The sequence below is a fragment of the Salvelinus sp. IW2-2015 genome, linkage group LG1, assembly GCF_002910315.2.
Source record: "Salvelinus sp. IW2-2015 linkage group LG1, ASM291031v2, whole genome shotgun sequence".
NCBI lineage: Eukaryota > Metazoa > Chordata > Actinopteri > Salmoniformes > Salmonidae > Salvelinus > Salvelinus sp. IW2-2015.
In genome coordinates, this window is record NC_036838.1 from 31,994,950 (window position 1) to 32,014,533 (window position 19,584).

General features: G+C 41.8%; 1 protein-coding gene and 1 long non-coding RNA gene across 2 annotated transcripts in view; both read right to left on the reverse strand.

The window, feature by feature from the left end:
• LOC139027966 (uncharacterized) overlaps positions 1-11,592 on the reverse strand; it is a 98,255-nt gene extending 86,663 nt beyond the window's left edge. Inside the window, exon 1 of the long non-coding RNA XR_011480092.1 lies at positions 11,561-11,592. This is a non-coding gene — a long non-coding RNA (uncharacterized lncRNA). The remainder of the gene's footprint in view (positions 1-11,560) is intronic.
• Positions 1-19,584, reverse strand: part of LOC111965425 (nck-associated protein 5-like) — a 125,380-nt gene that overhangs the window by 58,107 nt on the left and 47,689 nt on the right. The window contains exon 2 of the mRNA XM_023989635.2: positions 9,040-9,238. The gene's annotated coding sequence lies outside the window, so the exon portion shown is untranslated. The remainder of the gene's footprint in view (positions 1-9,039; positions 9,239-19,584) is intronic.

A 19,584-nucleotide genomic window follows, 5' to 3' on the forward strand; every position in this document is an offset into this window, starting at 1 on the left:
GAAATATATTTGGCTGAGGTGTATGTAAACTTCCGACTTCAACTGTAAATGCTTCACAGAGTTCAAGTAATAGACACATCAACCGTTCAGAGGAGACTGTGTGAATCAGGCCTTAAAGGACACCGATAAGAAGAAGAGACTTGCTTGGGCCAAGAAACACGAGCAATGGACATTAAACCGATGGAAATTTGTCCTTTGGTCTGGAGTCCAATTTTTGTATTTTTGGTTCCAACCGCCGAGTCTTTGGGAGACGCGGTGTGGGTGAACGGATGCTCTCCGCATGTGTATTTCCCACCGTAATGCATGGAGAAGGAGGTGTTATGGTGTGGAGGTGCTTTGCTGGTGACACTGTTTGATTTATTTAGAACTGACCTGGCCTCCACAATTGAGATGGTTTTGGATGAGTCGGACCGCAGAGTGAAGAAAAAGCAGCCAACAAGTGCTCAGCATATGTGGGAACTCCTTCAAGACTGTTGGAAAAGCATTCCAGGTGAAGCTGCTTGAGAGAATGCCAAGAGTGTGCAAAGCTGTGATCAAGGCAAAGGGTGGCTACTTTGAAGAATCTCAAATATAAAATATATTTTGATTTGTTTAACACTTTTTTGGTTACTACATGATTCCAAATGTGTTATTTCATRGTTTTGATGTCTTCATTATTATTCTACAATGTAGAAAATAGTAAAAAGAAAAGAAAAACCCTTGAATGAGTAGGTGTTCTAAAACTTTTGACCAGTAGTGTATATTGATATAAGCTCTCCAAATGTATTATCATATCTTGTAATAAGGTTAGAGAAGACAAGCATGTGTAGTATTAGCTGTTCTTCTGAGTGTTTATCTGGTACAGAGGCCTGTGTCTCGGTCATGACAAGTATATAGGACTACCCCGTTGTCTGCTGTCTAGCTATTCATCATACATTTAGCAGATGTTCTTACCCAGAACCAACCATCCAGAATTATTTATTTTTTCTAACTTAGATTGCCAAACACTCTTGAACACACAACGCACTACTGTACATTTTGTAGACTACCCCCAGAGAGGGTCATTTTCGGTGTCCTTCACGCTGCCTGTTATGAAGATGTGCTTTATAAAAAGATCTCTTGCTTTTGTGGTAATATCTGTATCAATTAGGTCCCCAAACCAGCCTGCACCCTGCTGATACAGAATCCTACTGTTTAATTGTGACCAATTCAGTCGGTTGGATTCCAGTTTGCTTATTTTAAGAAAGAGAGGGAGGTGAGGAGGGAGAAAGAGAAGGCAAGCCAAGTGGGACTCAAATCGCTGCCTAGGGAGAGGGTAAGAATGAATAAATATATAAAAATAAGAGGGGCTGCATCCACACAGCACACATCAAAGGGAGGGGGGAAGCTAGGAGGGGAACACTGTACGCACTGTGTGTATGCATGTGTCTGTACACACACTGCCTGACACCCAAACCAGCGGGACCACACCAAGGTGGGATTTGTTTAGGGTGTGGGTGAGGGGGCTTAAGGCGTCCGCATACATATGTTCGGTTTGCTCCTAGCAGAACTCGGCTARGCAAAATGAATGTCTGTGCTCGCATCCTCCCTTAAAATACCTTCACTTGAAAAACAAGAAAAAAGCTGCAATATTAGCGTTTGTCCCTCTTGATGCACCGTAGCCAGTTCACTTCTTCAAAAAAGTCTTTATTAATCTAAGATAACAAAATAAATATGTAATTAATTGAGACGTTTTTGCATAAGAGTTCTTAGGTCACGCAATTTTACATCTAACTAGGATGGCCATAGACGGCTAACACACTTGGGATTTTGAAGTAAAGTCAAGTAAAGCGCTGGAATTTAAAATGTGCCGTATTTCTCAAGTGAAAAAAATGTGCATGAGAAAACTTGTCAGCTGTCGTTGAATGACAAACACTTAATTGAAGAATTCCTGCTGTTGACCAATCACCAACTTCGGCAAGCCTCAGGAAGAAAAAAAAGTGAAGCATACGGTAAGTTTTACTCTACTGCATGTTGAGGGTCGAGTGTCTGACACCAGGGCAAAAGGATTACTCTACATTAAACCTTCTCTTCTCAACTTCATCCGCAAAGGTCACAGAAAGTAAATACCCATACAGATAGAGCTAGCATATTGAAATTTTAAATAGCAACCATGTGCCTTAGAACAGAGACTTAACTCCCTATCAGCAAAAGTGAGAACAAAACGAGACTGGATGGATGGTGAACGATGGCACATCTGAACAACAACAGTGAGCTTGATTTAGGTTAGCAGACTACCTCATCTGTGTGAAGTGAAATCTAATCAAACGTCCTTGTGAGTTATTGTAAGGAAGCAGTGGAACAATGATGTGTGAATGTGTAAATGTCAGAGGGCTAGTGTCCAGGGAGTTCTCAGGTATAATGGACACACACACACACAGAATTCAAGCAGACACTGTGAAAGCATGCCTGACCCTGCTCTATCACCTTAAGCCAATAGTATTCAAAGTCGGGTCACGGGGGAAATGCAGCTGGGTCATATAAAAAAATGAAAAATAATAATAATAGTACAGATTATTGTATGGGAAATTACAAAAGTTTATGAAAGATAATTTGGAGAAGAAAAAAATGTATTTATAGATGAAACATGTATTTATAGATGAAAATACAATGAATTTAAGGTTATTTGTTGATGTGTCATTAGATTTTGGGTCGGGTTGGGACGCAAGAAATCCGTGGGAAAATAAAATGGGTTACCAGAAATTCTGCCAGAAAAAAATGGGGTCCCCACTGAAAAATGAATAYATTTACATTTTAGTCAATTAGCAGATGCTCTTATCCAGAGCGAATTGGCGTAGTGATTGCATACATTTTCATTCGTACCACTGGTCGTCATACCGGCTCTATTTCTGCCTGTTTGAATGGCATTAGCTCAGATTGCCATGAAATTACCATGGGAAATCAATAGAACATCACTCAAAGGTGAAAAAAACAATATAACATTCAGAATGGGTGAATCTTTCTTTTAAAAAGGTGCAATATGCAGAAATCGCACGCCCATTTCCTAAAATTCTAATAGTTTGCCTAATTTCAGTTTGTGACAAAACAAGCCATGTATAGTGTAGAGAATCATTGTACCATCTAAACCGCTGTGAAAAGTATTTCCAATAACCAAAAATATAGTTTTTTAATTTGTTTGAAGCTGGTGTACATAACCAAGAGTAAAAGACTCAAAAACTAAACTTAAAAGAATGGGAAGCATAAAAATAGCACACAAAGAACAGATCTACTGCTTCTTAAGTTTCAAGTTAATGTCACATGCACAAGTACAGTGAAATTACTTTCTTGCAAACTCAAAAACCCAACAATAAAATAATCAGTAACAATGTAATACTAGGCCCACCCACTTGGGAGCCAGACCCAGCCAATCAGAATGAATTTTTCCCCACAAAAGGGCTTTATTACCGATAGAAATACTCCTCAGTTTCATCAGCTGTCCAGGTGGCTGGTCTCAGATGATCCCGAAGGTGAAGAAGCCAGATGTGGAGGTTCTGGGCTGGCGTGGTTACATCTGGTTGCGGTTGTGAGGCCGGTTGGACATACTGCCAAATTCTTTAAAACAACGTTGGAGGCGGCTTATGGTAGAGAAATGAACATTAAATTCTCTAGCAACAGCTCTGGTGGACATTCCTGCAGTCAGCATGCCAATTGCACGGTCCCTCAAAACTATCTTGGCAAAGGAGAAACACTCTCTAACAGGGATGTAAACAAATGTGTGCACAAAATTCTTGAGAAATAAGCTTTTTGTGTGTATGGAAAATGTCTGGAATCTTTTCTCTCAGCTCATRAAACATGAGACCAACACTTTACATGCTGTGTTTGTATTTTTGTTCAGTGTGTGTGTGTGTGTGTGTATATATATATCAGTGAAGGCTCCTCAGAGGACGGGTGAGGAGGAGGATCATCCTCAATGAAATTTCATAAAAAGAAAAATTGTGAAACATTTAAAAAGTTATCCTTGTCAGATTAAACTATACAAAATATATTCATATGTCACTACATAATTGGTTAAAATATACTGCTTCAATGAAGGTCTACAGTAACTTCAACAGCACTGTCTGGGATAGAACCATTGTGTAGCCGGAGGACAGTTAGCGTCCGTCCTCCTCTGGCTACATCGACTTCAATACAAAACCTAGGAGGCTGGTAGGCCTCACCTCCTTCCATAGACATACATGGTAATTATGACCACTTCCGGAGGACGTCCTCCAACCAATCAAAGCATTTTCAGTATGAACTGACATGTTGTCCATCCAATCATAGATGTAGGATCAGAAAATGAACCTAGTGTGTTGTATTGGGATTGTGCCACAGAGCATTATGGGGGTTCTGTGTGTTGAGAAGCTTGGTGACATTATTGGATAAAGATGAGAGTGAAGAGTGATAGTTGAACATTTTAGGGGACATTATTCAATTCAAATAAAAAATAAATAATTACAGGAGATGGATGAGGTATATTAGCAATTGTTGTCTTGGGTTTGTAACTTTATTTTTGTGTCCAGTTAGTGCAATTTATTCACATTTGCCTTACTAACTTGTGTGCAGTTTTCTCCGCCCGAAATATAGAATGGCCAACGGTGCCAAAAATGTTGTGGATTTTTGTTGAAGAACCCCTTTCATTCTCTGGGGTACACGGAAAAGTTGCAAATTAAAAGCGAGGGTCGACCTCTGCCTGAGATCAGTTTCATGAAGAAGGATGAAAAGGTGAGGGCGTTCAATACCAACTGATATCAAATGTATAGCTGGTTAACAGGGAGCCTTTCATCAATACCACCTGATTTCAAATGTATAGCTGGTTAACACGGAGCCTTTCATCAAGCTGCCTGTAATTGCACGTTACGATGCTTTACATGTTTTCTGGGATGTCGAAAAACAATTCTGAATGATTTGATAGCTTCCATCRCATCATCCATTAAAAGTTAGATTAGAGAGGTTGACGCAGCACATGTTTTCGTGTGCATTCAAGTAGGCTTTGCACTTTCCTCTGGTATTTATTTAGCAAAGATGATAACACAAAATCACTCCGGACAGACACAAGCAAAAACTCATGACATAAATGTTGTAGCAGCCTAGGCTACACCCAAACATTAGAAATCTRACATGCTGTAAGGGATAAAAACTATATTATTTTTATACTATTAACTGTAGGCTTCTAATAAGAGCAGCTGCATACAGCCAATGCGCCCTGTCCATCTGGTCAGGGTAAACGAATTGGTAACGTTATGCATTTATAGTCCATTTGTGTGTCAGGAGAAAATGTGAATGTGATCAAATTTAGATTATAGCTCATCAATGTTATCGGCGGAGTCTCGAAACATATTCTATTCAACGCTAGCAAAGCAGTCCTGTAGCATAATCTCAGATTCTGGTGACCATTTCTCAACAGAGCGAGTCACGGGTACTTCCTGTTTGCGTTTCTGCTTGTTAACAGGAAGCAGGAGTACGGAGTCATGATCTGGTTTGCGGAATGGAGGATGAGGGAGGGCCTTGTATGCTTGCTTGGGGGTAGAACGACAGTGGCGTTGGAGACGTGTTGATGGAAGTTGGCAATCACGCATTTTAGTGATGCGGAATTAAAATCTCCGGGCAACCAGACAGGAAGCCTCTGGATGTAGGTTTTCTTGCTTGTTTATAGTGTTGTACAGTTCGTTAAGTACCAGCTTGTTAATTTTATTGTACTGAGGTAGAATGTATACAACAGTCAAGATAACAGCTGAAAACTCCCTCGGGAGGTAGAAAGGTCGGCATTTGACCATCAGGTATTCCAAGTCGGGTGAACAGTGGGTCGACACACACCAGTTGGTGTTGCTGTAGAGGCAAACCCCTCCCCACTCGATTTCCCCAACTGGAAAATTGATTGAGTTGGATAGCCATGAGGGGTGCTGTCCAACAGCCATGTTTCAGAAACGCAAAGAATATTGCAGTTGAGACTCCCATTGGTAGCAAATCCGCAATCGGATTTCATCCATATTATTATCGAGTGACTGGTCAGTATGTATGTAGAATGAGGGAAGACGTGGCCGGTTTTCCCTTCGCCTCCATATCACCAGGACCCCCCTGCCTCTGTAACGACGGCATTTCCTCTTGGGTTGCCCAAAAATTGGGTCGGAATTACAGAGAGAGCCCAGGGCAGATGAGTCGAAGTAGAAGCCGCAATTGGGGTAAATAACTGCCGATCTGATGTTCAAAAGTTATTGTCGGTTGTAAGAAATAATAGCATACATTGTGAAAATAAAATAAAAATAAACAACAAAATAATAAGTTGGGTCAGAGCTTACAAAACGACAGCCATCCAGTACGGTGCCATCTTAGACTTGCTTTCAATGAGAATGACAGAGCTATAACTCACATTTCTATGTGAATTTGATCGGGTCGCCCAAAAAGTGACATATTGAAGCTTTAAGCCAWAGAAAACTTCACATGTATGGCAACAGACCTAGTCACCCCCCATTCACACATAATCGAAAGTGCATACATATAGGCACACACAGCTCAACTCCCCCCTCCTAGTGCATAAACCCAGAAACCCATGCATACACATTACACACACTTGTCCCCAGAGATTTGAGGAATGTGAGATCAGTTGTCATAGGTCGTTAATCTTCATGAACACCCACACAGTAAGAGTAGCACATGTGCTACAGGGACCCTCCAGGGGCTCACAGTGTGTCCCACAGGGACGGCCATTATGGAGAATCAGAGCACAGTTTCACATAGAGTAGACACTTCTAATGAGATCTGGTTGTGAARGTAATAATGTCCTGGAGGTCTGATAACAAGCAGTCTTTAGTGGTAATATTTTTTTGCCTAGGTTTAGAGAACTTATATTAGACTACTAACAGGCTGAACTATATCTAACCAATGTCCACAGAAGCCAACTTGACAAAGTGTGGTAGTCAAGTAAAGAGTTTTGAATTCATAGCCCATTAGGTCACCCAGCCTACATCTTTTTGTGAAGAGGGATATTGGTCATCATTATCCCCTGTATGCCCCCACCCATTCCCTCTCTCCATTGGAATGTTTGCCATCCTGGGGGGCTAGCAGTTGTTAGCGGGCATGTGTGGCTGCAAGTGTCAGTGATGTTTGTGCACCTGGTCCCAAAATGAGTTCCTAAGACAAGATACATTTGTCTAAATATCACTTTATACCAGTCACTACTGGTAAGAAAGACGGGTAGTGGACTCTGCTGTAGTTTTATCTCTTTTCCAAAACAGTGAGAAAAACATTGTTGAAATCATGTGGTGATACAGTATAACCTCTGTTGACTGAAAACCAAGAACTCAGCATGAATTCCAAGAATGGATTGAAACCATATTCATGAACTACTGAGACAAATAGACAGTCGAGTGGATGAGGATCCTGCACAGCGATGTATACAAAATCAAAGGGAAATTTTAAAACGTAATTTAAACACAGTGCCAGAAATAGACCGCCGCACTGATAAAACAGAGTTTCCACAACCAGACAGCCTCCTCTCATGCATTTAAATAATCTCACAGCAGATTACAACCGCAGCAGAAGTGCCGTTTGGCGTCAATAGCGTCCATTAATTTACATGGGAGAGAGTAAACCGCCCAGAGAAATAATACACTCCTTAAAGAAAGACGAAGAGAAAGGATCAAATAAAGACGAAAAGGAAGAAAGGAGCAAAAAAAACTGCCTTTTGATGAAGACTTGAATAATTCATCAAGGAGAATCTCAGATTGAAAATAATAAAAAAAAAAACAGATGGCCACTCTATTACTCCCTCTTTCGTTCCCTCTCTTCATTTCCCAGCTCTATCACTCACTTAATCTTGCTCTCCTTTTGGCATTGGTTCACTCCAGAGAAGCCCCTTGCTTTCCCCACTCTTCCCCTGTGCAATGGTGGTGGGACTGACCCTGGAACCCTGGACACAGTGGACAGACGACGCCATTCACTCTTTCCTGTACCCGCCAGCCTCAATCGAGACGCAATGGAGGGGCTCAGTCAGTGACCACTAAATCTCCAAGCTCAACAGGAGCTTGGGGGGGGGTCTAATCCAGCTAAGCCTGTAGCACTGTGACACTCAAATCTCGGGCATGGCCCACTGTTGTAACCGACACCAATGGAAAGTCATTAGCTGGACGTACTCAAGGTCATGGTGCAGACGTTAGACTGGCTAATTCTAATGGTCAACATAAGCTAGCTAGGGGAAGTTCCTTCTCAATATTAGCTGTAAAATGCTCCCCTCGCAATCCTTCTTAACCATGATTTCAACAAATAGCAAAAGAGTTGATCAAATCACTTAATGACATATGAAGTAAAAATTTCATGTCCCCATATATAGCTACTGTATTCCAAGGTGCATTGAAGCTGTTCTGGCCCAACACCCTATTAAAGACATGCTCTGGACCTTCGCGACTACTAAATATTTTTTAAACCTCCCACTTTGGGCTGGATGTGTCAATGTGTAGTTCATACATTGTGCATAATCTATGAGCAGAATTACTGTTTTACCTCAATTAGCCACAACATCTCTAGTTTGAAAGCGACTGTTTTCTGGAAGCTGTGCTGCGCCATTTTCCCTACATTTTCCCCCACGTCAGCCAGCCCCATAACAATTACAGTTCAACCAATGAGCTTCTGCCCCTCGCCATTTGAGTGACAGCTAGCAAGAGGCATCATGCACACATCATGCACACACAGCAGAGTGGGAGAGAGCGCAATGACGTGGTCTGCATGTGACGTAGTACGCAATTTTTGGGGATCACTTTTGGCTCGAGAGTGCTACTTTCAGAACTACTGGCTAAAAAGCATACAAAAGTACCAGAGAATCTCTAATACTATGTTTGGCTGTTACCTGTACGTTCCCAATATTGACCAATATTGATGAGGCGCTGCTCATTGGATGGTGACAATCACCAGCAGGGGCTTGAGTGTAATACCTCAACAACTATACTAAATCTAACTTAACAGAAACTGTAAAGTGTATTATTTTTAATTCCCTAGCACTGCAGATATCAGTGACACAGACCTAATAGTCATAATGAGTCCACTCACCTCAGAGCTAGCTTCTAGCTGTCTATCGTGTGGCCCTCAAGGGCCAGGGACCTCAACCTCAGGAATTGGAGTGTGGTTCCTGTCTCCGGGGGGCAATCCCATGCTTTATCGCACTCTCCCACTGGCGCCACTGATGTTCCTGTATCACATTATACCACGTTGAATCACCAGCGATAAGGGAAGATGGAGGGTAGGAATCCTGTTAACAAAGACAGAGATGGATGAGTCACTATGGCAAATTCATGAAGAATGCGCATTTCCCGATTATTGCCCCAATAAGTGAGGCAGTAGGCATCCTGCTGGCATCAGAATCTATAGAAATGTAGCATATTCAATGCTGGCACAATCACTTCTTGGTACAGAAGTTGCTGATACCTCAGGCTCTAATGATTTCACAGCTGATACATTTCCATCATGTCCAAGATAGACAGGTCGAGGAACCATTGCACAAGGATATGGAAATGCCATCTTTTAACAGTGGTTTGCAATTTATCTTTGAAGATTTCATTTCCTCCTCTTTGTGCTTTCTTAGGCAAAGAAGTGACATAGCCTGCAGCATCGTTCAGCTCATTTAATTTAACACCACACTGCTCAGCTGATCAATATCTCCTATACATTTCCTGCTTAAGTAAAGTCAATACAAAAACATAACAAAAACATACATTGGGAAACATGACCAGCACACCTTGCCTCAGCCTGAACATGTCAACAGAGTGTGAGCCTTCTGGATTTAGACCATTGCGGGGGAGGAAACCACAACAGCAACCTATGGGTACCATTTGAACACGAAGCTCATGTATCTCTCTACCAGTAACTAATGCCCAACAGTCTTCTGCCGCATCAATAAACTAATAAACGGATACCACCATCCGTCTCCAATCCGAAGCATGTAATTAAAAACTAAAAAGGTTCACCCTGGTCATGACAAGTCAAGACCTTTGACCAGGAACCCAACTTACAAGACACCAGGAGCTAGCTGGCATGTGGCCTTCTGGCTGACCCATCAAGCCAGTGTCCAGCTGAACCCTGAGAGGAAAAGACTCCCCCCCAAAAAATACATGGTCCACAGTTAGCAACCTTTATGCCCTCCACGTCTTTGGCCTAGTAGGGGGTAGAAAACATGGAGAACCCCCCCCCCACCACCCCCCACCACCACCTAAAGACTTACACTGAGTGTACAAACATTAGGAACACCTGGTCTTTACATGACAGACTGGCCACGTGAATATAGATGAAAGCTATCATCCCTTATTGGTGTCACATGTTAAATCCACTTTAAAAAATATATTTTTATTTCACCTTTATTTAACCAGGTGGGCCAGTTGAGAACAAGTTCTCATTTACAACTGCAACCTGGCCAAGATAAAGCAAAGCAACACAAACAACAACACAGAGTTACACATGGAATAAACAAACGTACAGTCAATAACACAATAGGGAAAAAAATCTATATACAGTGTGTGCAAATGAGGTAAGATAAGGGAGGTAAGGCAATAAATAGGCCGTAGTGGCGAAGTAATTACAATTTAGCAATTAAACACTGGAGTGATAGATGTGCAGAAGATGAATGTGCAAGTAGAGATACTGGGGTGCAAAGGAGAGAAGAAAAAAAATAACAATATGGGGATGAGGTAGTTGGATGGGATATTTACAGATGGGCTATGTACAGGTGCAATGATCTGTGAGCTGCTCTGACAGCTGATGCTTAAAGTTAGTGAGGGAGATATGAGTCTCCAGCTTCAGTGATTTTTGCAATTCGTTCCAGTCATTGGCAGCAGAGAACTGGAAGGAAAGACGGCCAAAGGAGGAATTGGCTTTGGGGGTGACCAGTGAAATATACCTGCTGGAGCGCGTGCTACGGGTGGGTGCTGCTATGGTGACCATTGAGCTGAGATAAGGCAGGGCTTTACCTAGCAAAGATTCATAGATGACCTGGAGCCAGTGGGTTTGGCAACGAATATGAAGCGAGGGCCAGCCAACGAGAGCATACAGGTCGCAGTGGTCGGTAGTATATGGGGCTTTGGTGACAAAACGGATGGCACTGTGATAGACTGCATCCAATTTGCTGAGTAGAGTGTTGGAGGCTATTTTGTAAATTACATCGCCGAAGTCAAGGATCGGTAGGATAGTCAGTTTTACAAGGGTATGATTGGCAGCATGAGTGAAGGATGCTTTGTTGTAAAATAAGAAGCCGATTCTAGATTTAATTTTGGATTAGAGATGCTTAATGTGAGTCTGGAAGGAGAGTTTACAGTCTAACCAAACACCTAGGTATTTGTAGTTGTCCACATATTCTAAGTCAGAACCGTCCAGAGTAATGACACTGGACGGGCGGGAAGGTGCGGACAGCGATCGGTTGAATAGCATGCATTTAGTTTTACTTGCATTTAAGAGCAGTTGGAGGCCACGGAAGGAGAGTTGTATGGCATTGAAGCTCATCTGGAGGTTAGTTAACACAGTGTCCAAAGAAGGGCCAGAATCAGTGTAGATGAAGGGGAGGAGACTTTTTAAGCCTTGAGACAATTGAGACATGATTTGTGTATGTGTGCCATTGAGGTGAATGGGCAAGACAAAAGATTTAAGTGCCTTTGAATGGGGCATGGTAGTATTTTACAGGCGCGCCGGTTTGAGTTTGTCAAGAACTTCAACGCTGCTGGGTTTTTCACACAACAGTTTCCCTTGTGTATCAACAATGTTCCACCACCCAAAGGACATCCAGCCAACTTGACACATGGGCCAGCATCCCTGTGGAAGACTTTTGACACCTTGTAGAGTTCATGCCCCGACGAATTGAGGCAGGTATTCCTGATGTTTTGTACATTCAGTGTATATCCCTTTCATACTAAGACGTATTTCCGACAACTTTACCAACTTTTTTCCGTCTTTTCTTTATATCCGAAACGTATTGCCGATAGCAAAGCCATGTTGTTTATTTCCGCCAAAGATCTAGTAATAATTTTGGTAAAGTTCTGCCTACGGCTTAATATAAATTTAGCCATAATGCAGAGGCGGCATTTGCATGAATTATGAGCTGTATCAGTTAACAATTATTTAAGATATGTCAATCAATCAAATGTATTTATAAAGCCCTTTTTACATCAGCAGATGTCACAAAGTGTTTATACAGAAACCCAGCCTAAAACCCCGCAGAGCAAGCAATTCAGATGTAGAAGCACGGTGGCTAGGAAAAACTCCCTAGAAAGGCATGACCTAAGAAGAAACCTAGAGGAACCAGGCTCTGAGGGGTGGCCAGTCCTCTTCTGGCTGTGACGGTGGAGATAAGAGTACATGGCCATTAAGGCTAGATAGTTCTTCATGATGTTCAAATGTTCATTGATGACCAGCAGGGTCACAGTGGTGATTATCTAGCAAGCCAGACAACTAAAAGCAACTTTCTAGATAACAAAGTTTAGGTTTGGTGCTAAAAGTTATCTTGTTAGCTATCTAGCTGGCTAGCCAGATCATATAATTACTAGAACATACAATATATATACACAAAAGTATGTGGACACCCCTTCAAATAAGTGGAGTCAGCTATTTCAGCCACACCTGTTGCTGACAGGTATATAATACCGAGCACACGGCCATGCAATCTCCATTGACAAACATTGGCAGTAGAATGGCCAACAAGTCAGTTTGTCAAATTTCTGCCCTGCTAGAACTGCCCCGGTAAACTTTAAGCGCTGTTCTTGTGAAGTGGAAACGTCTAGGCTCAGTCGCGAAGTTGTAGGCTACACAAGCTCACAGAAGCGCGTAACGCGTAAAAATTGTCTGTCCTTGGTTGCAACACTCACTACCGAGTTACAAACTGCCTCTGTAAGCAACGTCAGTACAAGAACTGTTCTTTGGGAGCTTCATAAAATGGGTTTCCATCGCCGAGCAGCCGCACACAAGCCTAAGATCACAATGCGCAATGCCAAGCGTCGGCTTGAATGGTGTAAAGCACACGGCCTCTTACTGACAGTTGTGGTTGCTTCGCATAATGTATTGTTGTCTCTACCTTCTTGCCCTTTGTGCTGTTTTCTGTGCCCAATAATGTTTCTACCATGTTATGTGCTGCTACCATGTTGTGCTGCTGCCATGTTGTGTTGCCATGTGTTGCTGGCATGCTGTTGTTGTCTTAGGTCTCTCTTTAAGTAGTGTTGTGGTGTCTCTTGTCGTGATGTGTGTTCTGTCCTATATATGTATTTTATTTTTAATCCCAGCAGCCCCTGACCCATAGGAGGCCTTTTGCCTTTTTTTAGGCCGTCATTGTAAATAAGAATTTGTTCTTAACCTCACTGGTGTAGGGGGCAGTATTTTCACTGCCCGGATGAAAAGCGTGCCCAGAGTAAACTGCCTGCTACTCAGGCCCAGAGGCTAGGATATGCATATTATTAGTAGATTTGGATAGAAAACACTTGGAGGTTTCTAAAACAGTTTGAATGATGTCTGTGAGTATAACAGAACTCATATGGAGGTGAAAACCTGAGAAAAATCCAACCTGAGAAAAATCCAACCAGGAAGTGGGAAATCTGAGGTTTGTAGTTTTTCAAGCCATTGCCTATCGAATATACAGTGTCTATGGGGTCAGATTGCACTTCCTAAGGCGTCCACTAGATGTCAACAGTCTTTAGAATGTTGTTTCAGGCTTCTACTATGAAAGGGGAGCGAATAAGAGCTGTTTGAACCAGTGGTCTGGTTGAAAGCCTTTAGTTTAGTCACACGCGCAGCCGTGAGCACGAGCTCCGTTCCTTTTCATTTCTAAAGACAAAGGAATTGTCCTGTTGGAATATTATTGAAAATGTATGATAAAAACATCCTAAAGATTGATTCTATACATCGTTTGACATGTTTCTACAACCTGTAATAGAACTCTTTTGACTTTTCGTCTAGACTTTGTTCTCGCGTGCATTTTGGATTACTGGACTTAACGCGCGAACAGAAAAGAGGGATTTGGACATAAATTATGGACTTTATCGAACAAAACTAACATTTGTTGTTAAACATGGAGACCAGGGAGTGCCATCAGATGAAGATCATCAAAGGTAAGTGATTAATTTTAACTATATTTCTGACTTTTGTGATACCTCTCCTTGGTAGGAAAATGGCTGTATGTTTTTCTGTGGCTAGGTGCTGACCTAACAGAATCACAAAGTGTGCTTTCGCCGTAAAGCCTTTTTGAAATCTGACACAGCGGTTGCATTAAGGAGAAGTTTACCTTTAAATGTATGTTAAACACTTGTATCTTAGATCAATGTTTATGATGAGTATTTCTGTAATTTGATGTGGCTCTCTGCACTTTCACCGGATGTTTGTTTGAGACAATGCATTTCTGAACATAACGCGCCAATGTAAACTGAGATTTTTGGATATAAATATGAACTTTATTTAACAAAACATACATGTATTGTGTAACATGAAGTCCTATGAGTGCCATCTGATGAAGATCATCAAAGGTTAGTGATTAATTTAATAGCTATTTCTGACTTTTGTGAGCCCTCTCTTTGCCTGGAAAATGGCTGTATGGTTTTCTGTGACTATGCGCTGACCTAACATAATCGCATGGTGTGCTTTCGCAGTAAAGCCTTTTTGAAATCGGACACTGTGGTTGGATTTACAAGAGGTTTATCTTTAAAATGCTGTATAATACTTGTATGTTTGAGGAATTTTTATTATGGAATTGGAATGTTTGAATTTGGGCTCTGCAATTTCACTGGCTGTTGTCGAGGTGGGACGCTAGAGAGGTTAACTGACTTGCCTAGTTAAATGAAGTTTAAATAAATTGGACTCCGGAGCAGTGGAAACGCGTTCTCTGGAGTGATGAATCACGCTTCACCATCTGGCAGTCCGTTTGGATTTGGCGGATGCCAGGAGAACGCTATCTGCATAGTGCCAACTGTAAAGTTTGATGGAGGAGAAATAATGGTGTGGGGCTGTATTTCATGGTTCAGGCTAGGCCACTTAGTTCCAATGAAGGGAAGTCTTAACGCAACAGCATACAATGACATTCTAGACAATTCTGTGCTTCCAACTTTGTGGCAACAGTTTGGGGAAGGCCCTTTCCTATTTCAGCATGACAATGACCCGGTGCACACAGCCAGGTCCATACAGAAATGGTTTGTCAAGATCGGTGTGGAAGAACTTGACTGGTATGCACAGAGCCCTGACCTCAACCCCATTGAACACTTTTGGGATTAATTGGAATGCCGACTGCGATCCAGGTCTAATCAACCAACATCTGTGCCCGACATCACGGGTGAAAAAAGTAGAGTGAGGCAGTTGGAAGGACGGGACCGGCAGAGCAGTGACTGTATACTAGCAGGGAGAGGCTATACACACACAACTGGTACAACAACTGGTACAACTGGTATAAATTGACAAAGTATGTCGCACAGCGAGAGTTGAGTGGAAGCTAATGGATTCTGTCATCCTGATGAGCCCTTCCCAGCAAGCTAGTTTATGCAGACTAGCTGGAAACAGCAGCATGGCACAAGTAAAATAAAGTTGCTTATTTCGATGGGTGAGGGAGAAATAACTTGTAGTATTAGCCACCATCTGGATGTCACCATGACATGCCAATGAGCTAACGTAACGGCAAGCCATTGCAAATGACCAGTGCAACTGTGTCGTATTTAGGTGCTTGCTAGCCTCTGATACTGGCGACATCCCCCAGAGTGAAGCAATATGGTCAGGCAAATAGGCTTTAGTGCTTGCCGACGTGAGTTGAATAATGACAACATTTTTCTTGTGTGACTCCAGATGCGAGATCTTAATTTGATCACTCTTGTTGCTGCGAATTTTCCTGCACTGCAGGAAATGCAAACTTGTAGTGTATTCAAGATTTTAAAAAGGCTCCTAAGTTTGTAGTTTCCACTTTAAAATGTCAGACTTGATTTGCCCAAATGAAAAATGTTTGGCCATTACTTATAATCCACATTTCCTGTAGCAAACTGGCTCAATTTAAGATTCTACATCTGTACAGTGCCAGCAATAAAACACAAAAAGAGAGACATGCTCTAATTGAGCAAGGCGTCAAAGTGGAAACCCCGCCCGCCCGGCTTCGGTTGGGTCATTATAATTCCAAACAATGCATTCTAAAATTACTGTGGGGATGAGTTTTTGCTTGTAAGCAGGAATCCGGAGGATATAATTATGGTCAGATTTGCCAAATGGAGGGCGAGGAAGAGCTTTGTACGCATCTCTGTGTGTAGAGTAAAGGTGGTCTAGAGAATTTTTTCCTCCGGTTGCACATGTGACAAATCACACACACGCCTAACATGCTCGCCTTTGAGTTTAGGCCATTACTGTTGTAAATGGGAAGAAATGAAAGCAGTGTGGTCAGTCAGGTTAACATGACAATGATCACAACAACAGGGTCAAAGTTGAATGCCTCTTGCGCCTCCCGGCAAAAGCAATGTCAATATAAAAGGTGAATGCCGACAAGGTATAAATCACTTAGGATTTGTGGTGCGTTGCCTGAAAACAATTATTGGGCAATGTGTTTATATGGTCCCCTTTCAAAACAGCCAAATGTTTAAGTGGTAAATAAATACTCTGTTACTGTTTTAAAGGAGAAGTAATTTTTTTACAATCAAATAGAAAAAATTTATGGGATGTTACAGAACGGTCCTGACAACTTTTTTTGTGATTTCACATGTTTTTAAGAAACTACCCCAAACAGCAGATAACCTCCTCATCCGTGGTGTTTAGTATGGGGGCCCAGAAAAAAACGTGAACAAAGGCTCCAAAAATACCCAAATACATCCTTTAAAAACGTCAAAGATCTCAGTATAGTGATGCAGGTCTTTAGATGTTGTACACATGAAATTGTGTCATTCTGAACTTTATCTGTAACGTTAAATTCCATTTTGTTGCGACTTGAGAAATACTTCTCCGTCAATTCTACAAGTGCCAAAATAAAGGAAACACTTGAGTAAATGAGGGATACAACATGCGCCGAATACAACCTTACCGTTAAATGCTTACTTACAAGCCCTTAACCAACAATGCAGTTTTTTTTGTAGTGATGTACTGGGATGCACACACTACCCTTTGTAGCGCCTTGCGGTCAGATGTCAGTTGTTGCCATACCAAACAGTGATGCAACCGTTGAGGATGCTCTCGATTGTGCAGCTGTATAATTCTTTGAGGATCTGAGGACCCATGCCAAATCTTTCCAGTCTGAAGCAGAATAGGCATTATCGTGCCCTCGTCATGACTGTCTTGGTGTGTTTGGACCATGATAGTTTGTTAGAGATGTGGACACCAAGGAACTTGAAGTGCTCAACCCGCTCCACTACAGCCCCGTCGATGTGAATGTGGGCGTGCCCGGCCCTCCTTTTCCTGTAGTCCATAATCACCTCCTTGTCTTGCTCACATTGAGGGAGAGGTTGTTGTCCTGGTACCACATTGCCAGGTCTCTGACCTCCTCCCTATAGGCTGTCTCATAGTTGTAGGTAAGTGGTTCCCAAACTTTTTATAGTCCCTTACCCCTTCAAACATTCAACCTCCAGCTGCGTACCCCCTCTAGCACCAGGGTCAGCTCACTCTCAAATGTTGTTTTTTGCCATCATTGTAAGCCTGCCACACACACTATAAGATACATTCATTCTTATGTTTAATAAATGTGAGTTTTTGTAACAACCCGGCTCGTGGGAAGTGACAAAGAGCTCTTATAGGACCAGGGCACAAATAATAATAATCAATCATTTTGCTCTTTATTTAGCCATCTTACATATAAAACCATATTTGTTCTTTGAAAATTGTGAATAACTCACCACAGGTTAATGAGAAGGGTGTGCTTGAATGGATGCACATAACTCTGCAATGTTGGGTTGTATAGGAGAGTCTCAGTCTTAAATAATTTCCCACACACAGTCTGTGCCTGTATTTAGTTAAGTTTTCATGCTAGTGAGTGCCGAGAATCCACGCACACAGGTACGTAGTTGCAAAGTGCATCAGTGTCTTAACAGCATGATTTGCCAAGGCAGGATACTCTGAGCGCAGCCCAATCCAGAAATCTGGCAGTGGCTTCTGATTAAATTAAATTTTTACAGAACCGCTTGATGCAATTTCGATGAGGCTCTCTTGTTCAGATATCAGTAAGTGGATTGGAGGCAGGGCATGAAAGGGATAATGAATCCAGTTGTTTGTGTCATCCGTTTCGGGAAAGTACCTGCGTAATCGCACACCCAACTCACTCAGGTGCTTCGCTATATCACATTTGACATTGTCCGTAAGCTTGAGTTCATTTGCACACAAAAAAAAATGTAATGATGGAAAGACCTGTGGGTTGTCCTTGTTAATGCAGACAGAGAAGAGCTCCAACTTCTTAATCTTAGCCTCAATTTAGTACCACTCATTGAATATACAATTGAAGTCGGAAGTTTACATACACTTAGGTTGGAGTCATTAAAACTCGTTTTTCAACCACTCCACAAATTTCTTGTTAGCCTTTTCTCAATACAGGGGGTGCTGTTTCCACTTTGGAAAATATCGTCTCCAAATTAAACTGCCTCATACTCAATTCTTGCTCGTACAATATGCATATTATTATTACTATTGGATAGAAAACAATCTCTAGTTTCTAAAACCGTTTGAATTATGTCTGTGGGTGAACCAGAACTCTTTCTACAGCGAAAATCATGACAGGACATGCGAAGGTCTGAAAACTAGGCTCTGATCTCGGATCAGTTTAAAGCTCTGTGTGTGCCCTATGGATCGAAATGAACTGCACCCGCCTTCCCCTGGATGTCAGTAACCAATGAGAAGTGGAATGGTGTTTCTACGTATTTCTCAGAGTTATAAAAGGGCAAGGAACGAGGTGCGCTCTCTTTTCGACTTCCGCCATTACGCAACGCAAGACCTCAGGATACCATTTTGAAACGCTCAGTTATCGGCCTTAGATATGTCCGTCTGTAATTTAATTCGGTATAGGTGTTAGAAACATCATAACGAAGTTATTTGAAACCGATGTATATCAGTTTATGCGAGTATATTGCTATTTTCGGAATTTTCGTAGTATTGCGTTTGAGGATTTGAACATGTGTGTGCCACGTAGCTACTGTTAGCTGCTAGTTCCGAAGTTGAAGTGGACGTTTTACAACAAAGCAACGATTCTTTTGGACAAAGGACACCTTGCCCAAGATTCTGATGGAAGCTCGTCCAAAAGTAAGAGCTATTTATGATTTTATTCCGTATTTATGTGGAAAAATGTAAACGCATTTTTCGGCCATTATTGCGGCACTAGTCTGGCTGCAACGCACACTGTATGTCTAGTAACGTTAATTTTAAAAATCTAAATCAGCGGTTGCATTAATAACCAATGCATCTTTCATTAGCTGTCCAACCTGTATTTTTTTAGTCAATCTAATCGATAAATAATCGTAAACTTAGTTGCCCTTCCAAGATGGCGCCGGCCAGAATGCATGCCATGTTTTGACTGATTACATAGCATAACCACGATTTGTGATGCTAAATATGCACATTTTCGAACAAACTCTATATGCATTGTGTAATATGATGTTACAGGACTGTCATCTGAGAATTCTGAGAAGGTTAGTG